Source organism: Schistocerca americana, chromosome 5 (genome assembly GCF_021461395.2).
Source record: "Schistocerca americana isolate TAMUIC-IGC-003095 chromosome 5, iqSchAmer2.1, whole genome shotgun sequence".
NCBI classification, from domain to species: domain Eukaryota; kingdom Metazoa; phylum Arthropoda; class Insecta; order Orthoptera; family Acrididae; genus Schistocerca; species Schistocerca americana.
Genome location: NC_060123.1, coordinates 489,933,068 through 489,951,637, shown reverse-complemented (window position 1 = coordinate 489,951,637; position 18,570 = coordinate 489,933,068).

The window sequence follows — 18,570 nt, the reverse complement described above, 5'->3', positions numbered from 1 at the left end:
AGAAACGTTCTGTGCAATTGCATCACGCACCATAGTATCTGAATAAGGGAGTCCACATTCACACTCAAAAGCACAATCCCTAGTAAGGCCTTGCAAAGTTGCAACCCACTCCCTACTAGTCTGACCGGCCGTACGTTTTGTACGAAAGAACGTATACCTTTTTGCAACTACATTGACTGATTCCTTGAAATATGCATCTAATGCAGACAAAATTTCTTCATAGGACAGAGTTGCTACGTCGCGGCGGGGAAATAATTTCACTATCACACGGTACGTTTGCACCCCTACACACGCCAATAAATGAGGCTACCGCTCGTTACTTTGAATTCTGTAGGCGGCGAGATGAAATCCAAATTGGCGTGACCACTCCGTCCAGGTTTCCATCGCCGCATCGAAGTGTCAAAACGGTGGTGCAACTGCTTGTTGTGGGTGCGGTAGCGGTGGAGCGGCGACGGCCGCATCGTTTTGCATTGCACGTTGACCCTGGACGAGCTGTCCAAGGGCATCCAATAACGCCTGCGTCTGCTGATTCTGCAAGCGATGAAATTCGGACAGTACATCTGTAGATTGTGGCGAAGCCATGACACAAGTAAATTAGAGCAATACGACCGTTAAATCGTCGTCGCCAAAAATGTTGTGGACTGACAAGACAGCCAGTCCACAGTGACGGGTAACCGAAAGGCACTCGCTTAAACTCACGCCGGATGGCGTGAGGTCTGAAACAGGATACGTAATGAATGCTATAAAGAAAAGTACGTAGCTTCTGGAATACTTAACTTTAATCCATCATTTGTATACATCGTTCTTGATGAGACATGCTTCATACGATAACTATCAATTGCTATGGCGCCTTGCTAGGTCGTAGCCATTGACTTAGCTGAAGGCTATTCTAACTATCTTCTCTACAAATAAACGAGGCTTCGTCAGTGTTGCATCGCTAGGTAAGTCGTCCGTACAACTGGGGCGAGTGCTAGTAAGCCTCTCGAGACCTGCCGTGTGGTGGCGCTCGGTCTGCGATCACTGACAGTGGCGACACGCGGGTCCGACATGTACTAATGGACCGCGGCCGATTTAAAGCTACCACCTAGCAAGTGTGGTGTCTGGCGGTGACACCACACCTAGCGTCTGGCGCCAGGGTAGAATAACTTCCGAGACAGTGAAACTGGTCGGGTGTTCGCATGTAACTGTCGCAACCACCTATGGACTGTGATTGAAGGACGCTAAAATTCTGAGTCGGTGGAAAAGTGTCTAATGTTCACATGTCTTTTCAGAACAGGGGCGGCTGTTAGCCTGTCCTGTGAAGCAGGATAGGTGGCGACCTGTAGAAGATTTGTGGACAGATAAAAAACATTGATACAGGCGAAGTGTTTCGGAACTCAGTTTGACATGCTTTGTTGAACATGGAGCTCCATGTCTCAAAGCCAAGGTAGTGATATGATTTGACGAGCCGGGTAGTGAACTCATATCTTATACTGGTCCTAATCTGACAGATTGCATATGGCCACTGTTGGATTCCAGTTCAGCGCATACAACCACATTTCGTGTCACACACCTCCAAAAACTACTATCGACTTGTTGAACCTATACCGCCTATAACATTAACCTTATTGTATTCCAGTGGCCAAACTGATGCCACGATGATGGATAGTATCGAAACGGAGCAAAAGGGACGTACGTGCAAAAATGGTTCAAATGGCCCTGAGCACTATGGGACTTAACATCTGAGATCATCAGTCCCCTAGAACTTAGAACTACTTAAACCTAACTAACCTAAAGACTTCATTCAAATCCATGCCCGAGGCAGGATTCGAACCTGCGACCGTACCCGACGTGCAGAAGCGGAAACAAAGCTCCCATAGTCTGTGTAATGTCCTGCACGACGGCTCCTTGCACGTGCGATATGGAGGGACATGTGGTCAGCATGCCACTCTCCCACGCAGTTTTCTGACTTTCCAGACCGTGGAGCCGCTACTGCTCGTTCAGGTAGCTCCTCAGTTAGCATTACAATGCTGAGTGCACTCCGTACAACTCTTCCTACCACTGAAAACTTCTTGCCAGTATCAGGAGTCGAACCAGCGTCATCTGCATAGTAGACGTGTACTCTGACCACTGAGCTACTTATCAATAAAAATCTGTCGGGTGCCTTTTTGACGTCGTCTTTACTTCATCGACGCACATTTCAGTACACCGCTTGATAAAGCTCCAGTTGGTTGGCGAACGACCGTCATTCACAATAGAAAACACTGGTCTACTGGTATTTTAACAACAAACTGTACCATATATGTTCTCTGCAATGCTGATGTTTAAATTTTCCTTTCAGGCAGTAATGAAGTAAAGCACAATGTTAGGTCAGTACCTACAGTGAAAACAACAGCTGACACTTTTTACCATTTAAGGTACACTCCTGGAAATGGAAAAAAGAACACATTGACACCGGTGTGTCAGACCCACCATACTTGTTCCGGACACACCATACTTGCTCCGGACACTGCGAGAGGGCTGTACAAGCAATGATCACACGCACGGCACAGCGGACACACCAGGAACCGCGGTGTTGGCCGTCGAATGGCGCTAGCTGCGCAGCATTTGTGCACCGCCGCCGTCAGTGTCAGCCAGTTTGCCGTGGCATACGGAGCTCCATCGCAGTCTTTAACACTGGTAGCATGCCGCGACAGCGTGGACGTGAACCGTATGTGCAGCTGACGGACTTTGAGCGAGGGCGTATAGTGGGCATGTGGGAGGCCGGGTGGACGTACCGCCGAATTGCTCAACACGTGGGGCGTGAGGTCTCCACAGTACATCGATGTTGTCGCCAGTGGTCGGCGGAAGGTGCACGTGCCCGTCGACCTGGGACCGGACCGCAGCGACGCACGGATGCACGCCAAGACCGTAGGATCCTACGCAGTGCCGTAGGGGACCGCACCGCCACTTCCCAGCAAATTAGGGACACTGTTGCTCCTGGGGTATCGGCGAGGACCATTCGCAACCGTCTCCATGAAGCTGGGCTACGGTCCCGCACACCGTTAGGCCGTCTTCCGCTCACGCCCCAACATCGTGCAGCCCGCCTCCAGTGGTGTCGCGACAGGCGTGAATGGAGGGACGAATGGAGACGTGTCGTCTTCAGCGATGAGAGTCGCTTCTGCCTTGGTGCCAATGATGGTCGTATGCGTGTTTGGCGCCGTGCAGGTGAGCGCCACAATCAGGACTGCATACGACCGAGGCACACAGGGCCAACACCCGGCATCATGGTGCGGGGAGCGATCTCCTACACTGGCCGTACACCACTGGTGATCGTCGAGGGGACACTGAATAGTGCACGGTACATCCAAACCGTCATCGAACCCATCGTTCTACCATTCCTAGACCAGCAAGGGAACTTGCTGTTCCAACAGGACAATGCGCGTCCGCATGTATCCCGTGCCACCCAACGTGCTCTAGAAGGTGTAAGTCAACTACCCTGGCCAGAAAGATCTCCGGATCTGTCCCCCATTGAGCATGTTTGGGACTGGATGAAGCGTCGTCTCACGCGGTCTGCACGTCCAGCACGAACGCTGGTCCAACTGAGGCGCCAGGTGGAAATGGCATGGCAAGCCGTTCCACAGGACTACATCCAGCATCTCTACGATCGTCTCCATGGGAGAATAGCAGCCTGCATTGCTGCGAAAGGTGGATATACACTGTACTAGTGCCGACATTGTGCATGCTATGTTGCCTGTGTCTATGTGCCTGTGGTTCTGTCAGTGTGATCATATGATGTATCTGACCCCAGGAATGTGTCAATAAAGTTTCCCCTTCCTGGGACAATGAATTCACGGTGTTCTTATTTCAATTTCCAGGAGTGTATAAAGCAGACCGCATATAGGACACTAGTGCGGTCTGCTAGTTTTGTTGCAGGAAGATTCGAACAACACGCAAGTATTTCGGAGATGCTTCGGAAACTGAAATGGGAATCCCGGGACGGAAGGCGACTTCCTTCTCGAGGAACGCTACTGAGAAAATGTAGAGAACCGGAATTTGAAAGTGACGGCAGAAGGCTCCTGCTGTAGTCAAAATACATTTCGCTTAAGGACCGCGAAGTCAACACACAAGAAAATAGGGCCCTTATGGAGGCAGATAATCATTTCTCCCTCGGTCTATCAGCGAATGGAACAGGAAAAGAAATGATTAGTAATGGTACATGGTACCCTCCACGGCGCCCTTTAAAGTTGCTTGCAGAGTATAATATAGATGCAGATGTAGATATCTGTTTCATGTCGATTCCAATTACTTCTTCCGTCATGCCATCAGGCAAGTCCTTCTCCTTACAAAAATCTTCAGTGTAATCTTTCCAACTTCCGCTCCCTCTCTCTCTCTCTCTCTCTCTCTCGCTCTCTTTACGTTTGACAGTAGAATTCCTATTGCAATCACACCACAGGAGTGCGCGAAACGGGAGAGTAGGAAACGCATAAATACCATTTTCTGCATCGGGTCACATCCAGATTTCGTCGAATGGTTCTGAACGATCCGTAGCGGTTCCACCTTGTAAATAAAGACAAAAATGGCTGTCACGCAACACTCCTAAGGGATGTGAACGAGGTCAGTAAGATTGCAGGCTCACGATGACCTCAGAAAAGAGTTGAATTCTCTGGGAGTGGCTGACACAGAAAAGAGTTGAATTATCCTAGGGTTTTCAAGAACATCGTTCTGTCGCACAATGCACTGCGAACTGTCGTTTTGTATCGAGAAATGTATGAGAATCAACGTCCCAAGGCAAGGAGTGGTTTCATTGACGTCCTTTATACTATTCCCCTGAGGCCTTTTCGTGTCAGTTCTGAGCTGCGGTGTGTATGAAATGTTTTAGTCGTTCATCCATAGAAAAACGCGTGATTTCAACACTGGTCGTTGCGGTTCTGACCTCCATCGCTGAGACATCAAGGGAAAGGCGAAATGAGGGTAACAGGTGGTATGATTACGTTCCCATCCCGTGGCACGGCCACAGTGGTACTGGTCAGAAATTTGGTGTCCATGTCATATCATCGCTTACATTCACATGAACTTCTGAACTCTGGTCTTTTTTTCCCATGTGCCGACGACACCTTGCCGTGTGAAGTGTCGCCAAGCCAAATTTAAAACCTCTGCTTCTTAATGGAAGACAATTACGATTTTCGAAAAAGCGACCCTTTAACTATGTTGCGCAGTGTAGACTGACCGAGGAGAGGTATGGGATTTGCTGCAGTGAAAACGCAGCTTGAAGTACTTATAGCTTTACACATATATTATTTAACAATAGCGGAACTGATAAGAAATTGCTTTCAGAAGCTTTAAACATTTTTGGAAGGTAACTATTAACAGCCTTCAAGTAATGTGTAAAACGCATGTTTGACCATCAGCTGCTTTTTTACTTAAAAGCCAAATTTCGTCCGGTTTCACTCTTAGACCACCTTCACGGATTATGGTTAAAGCAGTTTATACAACAACATAACGTGTGTCATTACTTAAGTAATGGCAACGTCTCATATGCATAGCATGTATTCCAGTATACCACGCAGGACTTTTGAAGGCAAACATAAGCTTAGCAGTATTGAAAAGAAAATCAGAGGTACCTGTAGCGGGTCAGGTCTCGTAAACTGACATACGGCCGGGAGAGCGATGTAATGACTACTTGCCCTCCATATTCGCATCCAATGACGCCAGTGATCTGACGCTGACATGGCTGCCGGTCGGTACCGTTGGGTCCTCATGGCCTGTTCGGGCTGTGTTCAATTTCATATTTGTTGTATACATACTCATACAACTTTGAATTACTTTTCACAGTCACATCTAGGAACAAAATTTTTCATTTACCCTTCCCAAATTTTATTTATCTATCTATTCCATCAGTTGTAGCCGTATACCTTTATTTTAAACACAGGTTGTATTGACTCTTACAGAAGTTATACAATATACATTGATAGTATAATATCGTGGCCAAATATGCGCTAGTCCGCCACATTTTATTCGTTTATCGTTTTAAAGCTGGCCCGATCAGCTGTCGGATGCGTTTACTCCGAGAAATATAGTTGCTCCATGGTGTGCGGTCGGTTATGGTAAAAACTTTGCTATCGGAAAAATGGACTCGATATACTACTACTACTCCTTGGTGGTACAGCCCTTGTAGGGCCTTAGCCTCCTGGACAACCTCCGCACATTCTTCTCTGCTGGCTGCCTTGGCTCTCCATCTTCTCACTCCCATCCTTCTCAAGTTCTCTTCCACGCTTCTAGCCATCTGGTCCTTGGTCTGCCCCTTATAAGATATCCACCGGGTTTTCCTTTGAAAACTTTCTTGACTGTGCTGTTCTCCACCATTCTTTCTACATGTCCCAACCAACGTAGTCTATTACTCTTTATTTTAGTCACGATATCTGGTTTGTTGTACAACTCTCTGATGTCCTTTCTGTTTCTGATTCTCCAAAAATCCCTGTCATTCACTGGCCCGTAGATTTAGCTAAGTATCTTCCTTTCCCATCTCAGCAACAGCTCACCGTTTTGTATCATAGTCCAGGTCTCCGAACCATACATCACCACAGGTCTAACTACTGTACGATACACCGTCGGCTTCAGATTCCTACTAAGGCTCCTTGTTTTAAACACATTAACCAGTGCAAAGTAGCTCCTGTTATCAGCTGCAATCTTTACACGTATTTCTTCTCTCATATTATTATTCTCAGTTAGCAGTGACCCAAGATATTTAAATCTCTCACAGCGTTCATATTCTTTTCCGTTCAAAGTCATGCTTCTTTCTCCTTCACTGTGTTTTTCCTAGATCTTGACATGTACTTGGTCTTAGATTGATTAATGGTCAGCCCCATCTCCACACCATACCTTTCTGCTGTTTCAAACTTTTCTTCCAGGTCCTGTTTCCTACTGGATAACAAGTCAGTATCATCCGCACATACAAGCTCCTGAGTCACTCTATTAAAGTGTTCCTCCAGGGTTGTTGCTTTAAAAACAATAAAGCTCCGGGAGAAAACAATATTACAGCAGAAATGATAAAATATGGTGGAGAAAAACTAGTAAGCATTTTGCATGAGATTATAGTGGAAATATGGCGGAATGAATATATGCCGAAACAGAGGAGTACAGCAATACTCTGCCGTATACACAAGAAACATGACAGAGCTGACTGCGGGAATTCAGAGGAATTGTACTACTCTGTATAGTGTATAAAGTATTAGGAAAAATCATAGCTGGGCGGCTAAGAACAAACGTAGAAGAGTATCTAGGAGACTAGCAGTGTGGTTTCAGAGCTAATACATCCACTACAGACCAGATTTTCAGTATCAGACAGATTCTTGAAAAATGTTTTGAGTACAACATCGATATCCATCAGCCGTTCATTGACTTCAAGCAAGCTTATCAAAAGGGATCAACTTTGGAAGGAAATGCAAGAGGCAGGAGTCCCTAAAAAACTGATAAGACTGGTTCAAATGACTTTGAGAAGAACAGTATGCAAAGTAAAGAACGAAGACACTTTATGAAACGCATTTAAAGTTAACCAAGGACTGCGGCAGGGTGATGTGCTCCCACTGTTCTGTTTAATGTCGCACTGTAAAGTGGAATGAGAAAGACACAAAGTAACAACCCAGGGAACTAGATATAGAGAAATGTTAGTTACCCAGATGCGCATAAATGTAGGTTGTTGAGCACCATTTTGTAAAAAATAAATTGGTGCAGAGTTGTACAAAGAAAAGAGAGAGAGAGAGCTGAGATTTTATCATTGTAAGTCGATGAGACAATGTATGGAAATTTTATAAAAGGTAATTCAATCGATCTCAACTGCTTTATGAAGTGAATTTTGAAGTAGTTAATTATGCTAAACGTCTATAGGAAAGTCGGACGTTTGGTTTATGATGTTTGCTGGTGGATGTGCAAGCACGGTCAAGGGCATTTAAAAGTGTTTTCCTGTTATTAACACAAATCTGCGAACAGCTACGCGTCATATGAGAAAATGTGGACTTAGTCGCACAGAATTAGTATCCGAGGACCCTGTACAAGTTCCTATTTATGAACAGTGAAAGTTTTACAAGCGACTGGGGGATATGAGCAGTTGCTTCTGATCTCCTAGATCTTCGAGATTTCAGTTCTACAAATTTAATGTTCTTTCTACGTTAAAATCTTATCGCCCGACGTTTTTTGACGAAGACTGGATGACATATGCTCATCTTCTGTAAGACGGTGGAGGTAAAATAAGAACAGCGATTCGTGCTCTAGTAACTGAGACTTTCAAGCATTTGCGAGAGGGTTTTTGCTTATTCACGACACGAACTTTCTCAGCATAGAGCAGTAGACACAGTTTCAGACGTTGGTGCATCTCTATTAAGTTCAAGTTATGATTACTTCAATTTTAATTGTTTGCTTTTCACGATTAACTACACCTTCAATGCAATATATCCGCACATACATACAACAATATACACAAACATAATAAGGGATACATTGTAATACTTAATTTTATCCTAAACAGTGATGTCTCTCATCAGCATAACTATTTCTGCTAAAAAAAAAATAATAATAACACTAGTCAAAAGGCATTTTGCATCTGGGATGTGATACATCCACTAGTATGTATTTTGGTGTGTAGAGTCCGAATATACCTTTCAAAATGTTCTAGCACGTACCATTTTTGAGTTTTTAAAGGTTTTTTATTTTTCGTATCCAGTATTCCGCTTTTTGCTGTTCTTCTGTTTTGACGTTTGTTTGTTTTTGATTTGCAGAGGAGAGCTAGAAGATCTACAAATCGTCTGTAAATGGTTGGTCTGATAATCAAGTGGTGTGAAAGAGATCCTCACTGAGTGTTCCCTGTGAAAGACAGTGCAAACTTTTTGTGTTTAAAACTTACGCTAAGAAAAATGGCAGCTAGTAAATCTTGTTGCTGTCTCAACCACCCTGACAACTTTTGTTATGTGCATGGGAAATTCACTCCAAAAGCCCAAAGAAAACCAATTATTGATTTGGCAAAGAAGGCATATAAATTGTATTTTGTTTGTCCTGTTGGTGATCAAGAGAAAATTTTTGAACCTCATATTGCCTGCATAATCTGTACTACAACCTTAACCGATTGGTTGAAATAAAAACTCCGAGCCATGGCATTCGCTGCTCCGATGGTGTGGTGTGAGCCTAGGGACCATTATTTAGACTGTTACTTCTGTCTTACAAATAGTTCGGGACATTCAAGCAAAACTAGACTTAAAAGAAAGTGTCAAAATATTCTTCGGTGCGTTTGTTTGTGCCCCATGATGAGAGGTTGCCTGTTCCTGTCTGTAACTTGAAAGCCTGGGAATCACGCACTATGTCAAGTGAATTAGAAAGTATTGAACATACAGAAGAGTACTGCTCTCATTATCATGACCCTTCGCCTCAGCTGTTTCATCAAAAGGAATTGAACGATTTGGTTCGCGATATAATACTTTCGAAACAGCAAGCTAAACTCTTGGGGTCGCGACTGCAACAACGTAACTTTCTAGCTCCAGGGGATAAAATTTCCTGTTTCATATCAAGAGGTGTTTCCTTCGCTCAGTATTTCAATATGCAGAATTCAATGTGTGGTTGCAGAGATGTCAAAGGTCTGAGGTCTGATGATGCAGCTGTGTGTACAACATAATCCACAGGAGTGGCGACTATTTATTGACTCCAGTAAAACCAACTCGAAAGCAGTATTACTGCATCATGGCAATGCATTTCCATCGATACTTTTTTGTGTGGCTGTGTGTGTGTGTGTGTGTGTGTGTGTGTGTGTGTGTGTGTGTGTTGTGCGATGGCTAGGGCTCTACCTCCGGAGGAGATTGGTCCCTCAAGTGTGCGGAATAGGGTAGCTTATTGCGGACAACATTTATTTGAAAAAATGAAGCATCTTATTTTGCGATTGGGAGCCTTTGGGCCCGGTATTTTGGTCCTTGAGGCCCACAGCCTTGGTATTTTGATATATTCTATGTTGTTGCATCTGGTACGTTGTTGTATGTTCTGATATTGGCAGTTTTGAGTTGCTTCTTGGTTCTTAATCGTACTGTAAGATGGATAACGGAACACGTATTTTATGCCAATGGGCTGGTTCAACTGTTGCCAATTCTTGGAGTTGTTGTGGAGTAGGTCTGAGCAGTTCTATTTTATCAAAGAGTCTTCTTGCAGTGGTGTTGATCTGGCTGTCTACTGTCGGCATGTTGAGTTCTTCGTGAATTTGATTTGTACTGGTCCACCATGGGGCATTAAGAATGAGTTTGAAGCATCTGTTTTGTAAAGTTTGTAGTGGTTTTTCTGTTGGATTTGCTGGTTATGCCCCACGACGAGCAGCCGTAGAGCATAATTGGTTGGACTATTGCTTTATAGATGTTTAGTTTTGTTCTTTGGTACATTTCTTTACTGGTCAGAAGAGGATAAATTGAGTGGATGGTTCTTGATATGCGTTGTCGTTTTTCTTCTATGTGTTTGTTGCTTGAATATCATTTTGTTATCTATTGTTACTCCAAGGTACTTTACTGATGTGGTCCATGGGAGTTGCGTGCCGTTCAATTCTATTTGGCCGTGAAGTTGTGGTCGGCGGCGTGTGAATATGATGGCGACTGTCCTTTCTGGGTTTATTTTTATCTTGTTGAGTTTGGCCCATTTTTCTGTGCAGTCTACTTGTTTTTGTAACCTATTTATTGTGGATGAGAGTCGTCTGTACGTTGCCAGAAGTGCTGTGTCGTCTGCAAATTGCGAAATTATCGAGGTTTCTGTAGTCGGAATGTCGTTTACATACACGGTAAAAAGGGTTGGTGAGAGTACCGAACCTTGTGGGATTCCATCTTTCAGTACTTTGTGTGCTGATCGTTTGCCATCTGTTTGTAAGAACCATCTCCGGTTATGTAAAAAGCTGCCAATAATTCTGATATAGCAGTCAGGTATGTCGGTATGGTCTCGTAGTTTCGTGACAAGGTTGTCTTTCCAGACTTTATCATACGCTTTCTCCACGTCTAGAAAAACTGCGGCCGTATATTTGGAGAGATTCATGTTATGAGTGATATATTCTGTTATACGGAGTACCTGGAGTTATGCTGACAGTGTTTCTTGGAAGGCGAACTGTTCTTGTCGGATGATGTTGCCTTCAAGTAATGGTTGTCGAATTCTTGGGAGCAGCATGCGTTCCAGGAGCTTTGACGTGGTTGGAGGTAGGCTAATTGGTCTACAGTTTTGTGGTTTTTTCAGATCCTTTCCAGGTTTAGGAATAGGTACAATTTTGGAAATTTTCCATGCTTGTGGAAAATAATGGTTAATTAAACAGGCGTTGATGGTTCTGGTCAGTAGTACTACGGGCTTCCTAGGCAGGTTCTGGAGCTGAGTATTGGAGATCAGGTCCGGTCCAGGAGCGGAGTTTGTGCCAAGTCGGTTAATGATTGTTTTTACTTCCCCAGGAGTGGTTAGTTCTGGTAGGTCGCGAGGTGGTGTCTGACGTATATTCTAGGCTGTAGCTGTCACGTGTTGTTGATATTGGAATATGTTCAAACATTTTACTGGTTTGCTGCCGGGTGACGTCGTCGACCACCTCCGATATTTCGACAGGAGCACACCCTGCCATTCTCAAGGCACAAATGCAAGGAGGAAGAAATGTGCAAGGAATTTAATACCTCGGTTCACAGAGGAGAAACAAGGAAGATACCACACACAGAACAAGTGTCAACACTAACTAAGATGACCAACACCAGAAATATCGATAGTGACTATTAATCAACAGGTGAGGTAGCACTAATTCTGTCCCTCTATTTTTTGATGAGAGACAGAGCCGGATTCCAAGCAGCATTTAAACAAAATCCACCATCTCTGTTAATAAGGTTGCTAGATAGTTTGATTTCAACAGCTTCCATAATAACACTATCCCAATAGATGGACGTGCAAACCAGAATCTCCGTGTTGTTGTATTCCATAGGATGACCGGTGTCAAGGCCGTGTTCTGCAATAGCGGATTTGCTTGGCTGTAGTAAGCGTATGTGACTCTTATGTCCAATACACCGGTCTTCCACAGTCCTGATTGTCTGACCATTATATGACATGCCACGACTGCAAGGAATACGATAGACCCCAGCCTTGCGCAACCAAGATCATCTTTTACGGACGCCAACAGGGCCTTAATCTTAGAAGATGGTCGAAAAACACATTTCACATCATATTTCCGCAAAATACGGCCAATCCTGTTGGAAATACTTCCTGCGTAAGGGAAAAAGGCCGTAGACTTAGGTGCCACTTCGCTGCTATCGTCACTCACCCGTTGCACCGAAGGCTGATAGCGCAACGCACGTTTGATCTGCCTCTCACTATAACCATTCTGACGAAAGGTGACTTCGAGATGTGATAGCTCGCTGCCAAACTCTCAGGGTCTGAGATAACGTGGGCCCTGTGAACCAAGGTACGTAGTACTTCTTCACGTTGAGTTGCATGGTGACAACTATCAGCTCGCAGATACAAGTCAGTGTGAGTAGGCTTCCCATAAACAGAATGTCCCAACGTACCATCAGTTTTCCTTTTGACCAACACATCAAGGAAGGGAAGGCATCCATTCTTCTCCACCTCCATAGTGAACTGAATATTCGGGTGGATTGAACTCATGTGTTCCAAAGACGGATTTAAATTCTCAATACCATGAGGCTATACAACTAAAGTATCGTCTACATATCTGAAAAAACACGCAGGTTTCAAAGTCGCTGACTCCAATGCACGTTCCTCAAAGTCCTCCATAAACAAATTGGCCACAATAGGTGACAACGGGCTTCCCATTGCAACTCCATCAGTCTGTTCGTAGTACTGACCATTGAATAAAAAGTAAGTGGAAGTCAGCACATGTCGAAACAAATTTGTTAACTCGACACCAAACTTAACCTCAATTAGCTGCAACGAATCAGAGAGAGGAACGCGAGTGAAAAGAGAAACCACATCAAGACTGACTAAAATATCAGAGTCATTTAAACGCAATTCCTGTAATCAACGTAAGAAATCTGCAGAGTTCTTAATGTGGTGTTCACACCTACCTACTAGTGGGCTCAACAAACTAGCAAGATGTTTAGCTACACGATAAGTCGGAGCACCAATATTAGAAACAATAGACCTCAACGGGACAGCCACTTTATGGACCTTAGGGAGGCCATATAATCTAGGTTGTACAGCACAGAAAGAATTAAGACTCATCAAGTCTCCTGTGACAAAGAACTTTTCTTCAGGAGGTTATTAGTCTTTCTCTCAACACTCTTAGTAGGGTCAGCACGGATTTTGCGATACGCCGAATCAGAGAGTAGACACTGCATCTTTTGAATGTAATCGTGCTTGTTCAACAAAACGGTGGCGTTTCCCTTGTCCGCAGGTAAAATAACAATATCAGGATCCATTCTGAGTGAACGTAAAGCAGCCGCCTCAGCTGCTGTAATGTTACACTTGGGTGGACAGGCCCCAGTCAACACACGACAAGCTTCCCTCCTAACCTCTTCCGCAGCCTCGGAAGGTAGTTTTTAAACAGCCTGTTCGATAGAACTAATAAAATCAACGACTGGCAAACTCTTAGGCGTCGGTGCGAAGTTCAAACCTTTCCCCAGCACAGACAAAGCTGCGTCGTCAAACGTTTTCTCCGTGAGACTGATCACAGAACGTCGAGAATTAAAATTAGAATTAGACACTGAGCCAAGGAAACGTCCAAACTTCGCCGAATGACGAGCAGTTACAGACTGAATTTCCCAGTCAGACTGCGACCAAGAGGCACCGTCCACCAAACCCCAAGAAAATTCAAAGACATTAGACGCCATCATTAAATGAAGCTGAAATAATTCCTTAGAAACAAAGTCTAACTGACGGCGAGTATAGTGGATCCTTTCACGAACAAGAGCTAAACCAGCACGTTGCTTGATGCGATTGGCGGCAGGAGAATTAATATGATGCACAACCTTAGGAAACGTTGGAACCACACTATGATTTCGACACTTCAGTAAAAACGATAATGCACATTCCAACCTTACTCTACTGCTGCGAAGTTTATGTAACCTCCGCAAAGAACGATGTATTTCCTCCTCGTAGAGGTAAACAATGTGAGACCTTAGCTTTTCCCGGGGAATAGAATGTTCAAACAACTTACGGGTTTGCTGCCGGGTGACGTCGTCGACCACCGCCGATATTTCGACAGGAGCACACCCTGCCATTCTCAAGGCACAAATGCAAGGAGGAAGAAATGTGCAAGAAAATATAATACCTCGGTTCACAGAGGAGAAACAAGGAAGATACCACACACAGAACAAGAGTCAACACAAAAAAAGATGACCAACACCAGAAATATCGATAGGGACAGTTAAGGTCTCATATTGGAATATGTCTTGCTGTTGGTATACTTGAGGTTCTATTGTATTTTGTTGTTCGTAGGTAGCTGCAAACAGTTCCGCCTGGCTGAAAGTGTTGAAGATGAGGTTGTTGTTGTGGCGTAAGGCCGGTTTATGGGTTTTTGTGTGTCGGAGGTTTTTAATGAGTTTCCAGTCGTCTTTGTTTCGAAGTTGCAGGGTGCTCATTCGGTCTTCCCAGACTTCGGCTCTCCATTCTTGAACACGGTGACGTATTTGTTTTTTAAGTCGGTTTAATTGTCTTCTGTCTTCTGGGTTTCGTGTTTCGACCATCGTCGTCTAGCTGCGTTTTTGAGATACTTGAGATCTTGTATAAGCGGTGGGAGAGTTTGAAGGTTTGTTTCAGGAAATATGGTAGTTGTAGATGCTTTCTTGTAGGTCGTTTTGATTTTGTCTGTTAGAGAACCGATGCCTTCTTCTATTTTTTGAGTAGTTGTTAGGTATAGTGTGGGGCGAATGTTATTGTTTAGCCATCTCTTGTATTGCTCCCAGTTGATTGTGGTTTTATGTCGTGGGTGAGGCGGTTCTATTGCGTTACCGATATGGCCAATTACAGGTAAATGATCGGAGGTGAGATCTTGAAGGGTTCGGAGGTGCAGGTCGTGATCGAGGTTCTTGGAGATGAATGTGTCAAGGACGTCCGGTTGGTGGCTATGGTTGAATGGAATGTGGGTGACATCTTCAGGAGTGGAAATTGCAGCAATCAGTCTTCCTTGTAAATTATATAATGTGTTCCCGCGTGCATTGTTCTGTCGGGCATTCCATGTCGTGTTTCTTGCATTTAGGTCACCGACAAGTAAGATTCGGTTGTTGTTGTCAAATATTTGTAGCAAGTCATTTTCTTCAAATACTGCTCTGGGGCTAAGATATGCGGCCACCAGGGTTATTTTTCCTTGTACTGTTTCTATTGTTACTATTGTAGCTTCTAATGATGCCATTGGTGGAGTAATTTCAGAATTGTGTCGATGTGTGAACGAATGATAATGGCCGTTCCGCCTCCCTGTCGATTGATTCGGTCGGTTCGGTGGCAAACCATGTTCCGGGGTTTGAAGGATTGTGTCGGATGTAAGTGTGTTTCAGTGACAAATAGTATGTCGATTTTGTTATCTTCTACGAATTCGTTTAGTAAGTCTTTTTTGTTATGAATTCTCGAGGCATTGAAGATACAAAAACGTAGGTTGTGTTTCCTGGTAGGTCTAATTTCCATTGTCTGTACCAAAGAATTTCATAACTCCACCGACAATTGCCATTATTTTTGATAGTATGGCTGGGGCAGTCATAAATTGTTGAAATGTGGTAGTGATGATTGATATGATGTTCGTCCACTGAGTGTTCTGCCAGAAGTTTTTGATGTGGTTGAGGAAGTCGAGGAAGGAAGCTGGTCCAGTTGTTTGTTTCGAGGTTGAATTTGGTGGTTGTTGTGTTGAAGATGATTCCTGATTTGTTTGGAGATTTGCCCATGTTTTACGTCCTCTGCGGCTGGCTTCAGCTGGAGTTGGCGTTGGTGTGTTCTTTATGCTTGGTTGGATTGTTGCTACTGTTGGAGTGGTGGTCTTTGGTCGTTGGGCGTGGTAGATGCATATTGCTTTCTGGAATTCTTCACAGCCGCGGAAGGACGCGGGGTGGCCGTCTTGTTTGCAGTTGACACAGTGTGGTGTTCACTGGTAGGCTGCATTCTCTTGCTCTATGGGCGGCACCGCAGCGGACACAGCGGGTCGGCATAGAGCAATAGTTTGCGGTATGGAAAAACCCGTGACATTTTTTACACTGTGGTGGACCGTCTTTATTGTGGTATGATTCTATTATCACCTTTGTGTCTAGGATGTAGCGGACGTGATAAATGGCGTCGTTTTCTGGTTTTCTGTCGAGTGTGACACAGAAGACATCCATGGGTCGTAGTTGTTTTGTGTTATTGTCCCTTTTCTTGTACTGGTGAACGTTATGTGGATTGAAGTTGAGGTATCGTAGGTCTTTTTCTACTTCCACTTTCGTAGCGGTTTCAGGTAAACGTTTTATCACGACTTTTAGGTGTCTGTCATTTTGCGTTTGGTGAGTGAAATTGTGAATATTATGATGATGGGAGAAGTCGAGTGCTGTCCGTTGATCTTTCAATGAGTCAAAATGATACTTGATGGTATTTCCTTTATAGATAGCCTGGATAGGTCCTTCCATGTGTTTTTTCAGGGCTGCGTTGAGCGTCAGGTAGTGGCCTTGGTACTGGATGGTAATGGGCGGGATTCTTGGTTTCCTCGGAATGGCTTGAGGTGCATTTGATAATGATGGAGTTGGTTGGGTTGCAGTTGCTGGATTTCTGGTACTATTGATTCTTTGTATTGGAGGTGTGAGAGGTTCAAAACGGTTTTCCGTTTGAATGGTGAATTGTTTGTGCGGTGCGGTGCTGTGTCGTCTTCGGTGTTCTTTCGTTTTATTGTTTTCCGTGGGGGACGGGTTTGGAAGTCCCCTTCCCCATCGTCTTGTTCCTTCTCTTCTTGTTCCGATGATTCAGATTCAGAGGAACGGTACTATTGTGAAATGTTGTCATCTTCGTATGTCTGATTTGTGTCTTCATTGGTTGAGTTTTGTTCAATGTCTTGTCGTGGTGCGTCGTGATTGGTTGTTTGGTTTTGGCGGGAAGTCGCCATGTTGGTGTCCTGTTGTAGCTTCTGGATTTGCTGTCTCAGTGCATGTTCGACGTCTGTTTCATGTGAGGTGGTGGTGTTCGGTTCAGACCTACTCGCGAGATCTATCTCAGCCCTATTGCATGTCCTTTGCCTAGAAGACAGCGGACGTACAGCGCGCGGGGGGCCGGCCTGCTCTCGGTCGGGCCCCTGCGTCTGAGGCCCTGGATCTTCGTCGTTCCCTTCACTATCCATCTACCACCTACTATTCTGGGGAGGCTCCCCTGAGTCCTATTACGCCCTGGCAACCTATCCACACGACAATTCCGCCGTACGTTCACACAAGTGCGAAGTAAAGACGCCGCCCCTTGTGACCGTCACACAGCTTGCGATGTCGATACCTTTGGCTTACGCAGTGGACATGGAAGAAACTTATTAAACCATGGCTTTGCTGCTAGAGACAATCAAATAAGAATTATCATGAATGGCAGCTTTGCTGTGATTTAAAAGATGCTGCACTTCTTACAGGCTTACCGGCTGGATTCACAAAAACTGCTGGTTTTTGTGCCTTTGGGACAGCAATGACACCAAGAACCACTACACAGTCAAGAAATGGCTTATAAAGAAGTCATTTGTTCCTGGAAACGTCGCTTGGTCTTATTTTAAGGCAATTGTGGAGGGCTTTTTGGGTAACAGAAAAGACAAAAACAATGTTACCATTTTGAATGATCTGTTGGACAACTATAGGAAAATGGGGTTTAGAATATCGCTTAAAATTCGCTTTTTACATTCTAACCTTGATTTCTTCCTGGATAATTTGGGAGCGCTAAGCGATGAGCATGGTGATCGCTTTCACCAAGACATTCTTACCGTGGAACACCGTTACCGAGGCCATTGGAACCCTTCGATGATGGGTGACTACTGCTGGGTTCTTGTTAGGGAGAGTGATGAAACGGTAAACAAAGGAAGAGATCTTCGTCACATTTTTTCAAAAACCAAAGACAATTGAAGGTGAAAATATCTTCTGAACTAATTTCAGCCTTTTATTGGCATCATGCCCAATACACATACAAAATAGCACTAATTTCAAACGTTCTGAATGTGTATTTTTGTTTTACGTAATTCTGTCAATTTTCGCTATTACCATTTTTTATTCTGCTGTGTATCTAGGGAATGTGACGTCATAGGGAAAAACTGATTATACCAGTGTATTCAGCACCAAAAAATTAGGTAAATGCATCAGTCTACAAACCAGATGCAGGACAAAAGTTTAAATTTGTTAACTAGTGTAATAACAAAAATTACGAAAAAACTCTACACTTACAGCCAGATCTGTGTACACTGCTGTTATGATAACCTCAGTTTTTGTCTGTCATATTCCACAATGCACACCATCGCTCCCTGGTCCATTGGCATGTGCTGCCAGTTCCTTGGACGCTTGGAGGGCGTTATGACTGTTGTTTGCCTCTTCCATTGCTTGTTGGCTCCCTCATTGCTGGGAAGCATCCCCTGTTCCAAGAGGCAAAGTTATTGGCAGTGACGAGCGCAGCCACACGCCTGCCCACCGTCACCGCGTTTCTGGTTTCTTAAGT